The sequence below is a fragment of the Microtus ochrogaster genome, chromosome 2 (genome assembly GCF_000317375.1).
Source record: "Microtus ochrogaster isolate Prairie Vole_2 chromosome 2, MicOch1.0, whole genome shotgun sequence".
Taxonomy (NCBI): domain Eukaryota; kingdom Metazoa; phylum Chordata; class Mammalia; order Rodentia; family Cricetidae; genus Microtus; species Microtus ochrogaster.
This window is the reverse complement of record NC_022010.1, coordinates 4,657,844-4,660,288: the sequence shown is the minus strand read 5'-3', so window position 1 is coordinate 4,660,288 and position 2,445 is coordinate 4,657,844. Positions and strand designations below refer to the sequence as shown.

Sequence of the window (2,445 nt, the reverse complement as noted above, 5' to 3'; positions counted from 1 at the left end):
TCCAGACTATGGTGACGACTGAATACGAAAATGCATGGGTTTGTAAAGCAAAGCCTTTCAATGTTGTGAGCAGGGAACATTCTGGGTGGAACGTTAATCTTCGCGGAAATTGGCCTGGGTGCGGTATTAAGACCGGACCACATTGGCGGAACCTTGTCCCGTCTCCACCAGTCCTCTCCCAATACCCCCCTCCGCCCCCGTCTAGTTTCCACGGCAACCACGCGAGCCGACTACGCTGGCCGCGGAAAGGGCGCGTCTAGAGGCGGGGCTTGAGGCGGAAGCCGCGTCCGCACGCGCGGTGCGGAGCAGGCTGCAGAGATGTTGCTTGCGGGGTGGTTGTCTCTGTGTGCTGCGCTCTGCAGCCTCCTGCTGGGGCAGGCCGAGGCCCCGAACCCCGGGGTACCGCCGGAGCGGAGCCGTCCCTACGCGGTGCTGCGTGGGCAGAACCTGGGTGAGCGGAGCGGGGCGGGGCGGAGCGGGATGCGCGTTTGCTGCCAGAGCAAACAGCACCCGGGCTTGGGAGCGGGCGGCGCGGGAGCTGTCCCTGACGTCTGGTGCTCACAGAGCCAGTTTTCCTGCTGTCAGCCCAAGCTTGGGAGCCAGCTCTCTTGCCCTATGTGCTGGCGGCACCTGCTGAAATTAGAAGCTGGAGACCTGGGTTTGTGCCTTCATGTCCGACTCTATTTATTCAAGCTGGGCAGTAGGGCTAAATCTGCATCCATCCCTCTTCCTGCCAGATAGGCCCGTTCTCAGCGATAGCGTTTGTAGTGGACGTTTTAGCATTCCCTACACACCAGGTGCTGTGCTCAGGACTCGCATGTATTTGGGGAGCTTCATTGTAAGCCAATGAAAAAGTAGGGCTTTTCAATCCTGTTTAACAGAAAAGGAAAATGAAGCCGAAAGGTAAAGTTATGTTACTCAGGGATACCCAGGTTTGGCGTGGTGAATGCCAATACTTGAATCTGGGATTTGTGGGAGCTTGAAGCAACTTTGGGGAGTATCCATCACATAATGCATGGCCTTGAAAGGAGCTCTGGTTCTTGACACTGGGCAAACCAGATGTGTCCGTCTCACCTCCACCCTCCCTCCCTACCTGAGGTAGTTCTGGGCTGTCTTTCTATGGCTTGTTTTCTCCCACGTTTTGACCACTTACTTTGTACCTATCTAGCAGTCCGCTAAGTAGTTTTCAGAGATTTTCAGCCTAATCCTTTAGACTTGGGTTTGTCAGCCTGGATACAACTGACACCTTAGATCACATGATTCCTTTTTACCTGCGGGGCAGGGGAGAGGCTGTCCTGAGCATAGGATGTTCATGAGCCCCCATCCTTTACCCTCTGGATGCAGTCAGACCCGCCGCTTGCAGTCTACACAATCACAATGTTTCCAGTCCTAACCCTTTGGGTTAAGACCCCTACTGAAGAACAGCAAGCTGAGGATGCTCCCAAACTGTCTTAGCTGTAGTAGTCGTAGTAATCATCATCATCATCAACTACAGAAAGCGTGTTAGGAAAGTTTACACTGTGGTATTGCAACATCAAGCAGGTAATGTGTCTGCACTGGATGCCTTGAGGCAGTCTGCTTAGTAATCATGCATATATCTAGAGTCTGGAACAAAGTAGAAAGAATTGTCCTTTACCACCTGGAGTTCAAGAAATGCGGCCCTAGGCAGTTGAGGGCAGTGGGAATTTTATCGCTGATTTCATGAACAAGGACATGGAAGTTGGGGGCCTTCCTAGGCATAGCCTAGGAAGCACACATGGGAACCCAGGCAACCTCAAACCCCGAACTCTTCACTGCCATGAGTGCTGCCTATCTTGGCCATAAGGGAAGTGTTCAACTATATGCACTTACTATAGCCCAGTACTTTATTGAGCACTGCTTGAAGGTAATCCATAGTTAAGCTTAAAGAAATCCTTTTAATTGGGTTTTCATTTGTCCCACTTTATTGATGCAGAACATGATTCTCAGTGATGGGAAGTGACCATGGGATGGAGTTGCCTTTTACAGTCAGGTGGTGGTGCCGTACACCTTATAGTCCCAGCACTTGGGAGGCAGAGGCAGGGGAATAACTGTGAGCCCAAGGCCAGCCTGGTCTACAGAGTGAGATCCAGGACAGCCAGGTCCATACAGAGAGACCCTATCTTGAAGAACAACAGCAACAACAAAAAGTCTTTTAAGGTTGTTTTTGAAACCCGTCTGGTTACTGATGTGCCCTGCAAGAGAGGTGGGTACAAGGATGAAGAATAGAGGGGCTTATCAAATTCCAAATGGATAGTAATTCAAATAATATTGATACCTAGCATATGGTTTTAATTAAGCTTTTTCCTTTGTTTGAATTTTTTTTTTTCGAGACAGGGTTTCTCCGTAGCTTTTTTTGGTTCCTGTCCTGGAACTAACTCTTCTAGACCAGGCTGGCCTCGAACTCACAGAGATCCACCTGCCTCT

General features: G+C 50.6%; 1 long non-coding RNA gene across 1 annotated transcript in view; it reads left to right on the top strand.

The window, feature by feature from the left end:
* The first annotated feature begins 277 nt into the window (after window positions 1-277).
* Window positions 278-2,445, top strand: part of LOC113458190 — a 5,115-nt gene continuing 2,947 nt past the window's right edge. Inside the window, exon 1 of the long non-coding RNA XR_003378612.1 lies at window positions 278-451. This is a non-coding gene — a long non-coding RNA (uncharacterized LOC113458190). The remainder of the gene's footprint in view (window positions 452-2,445) is intronic.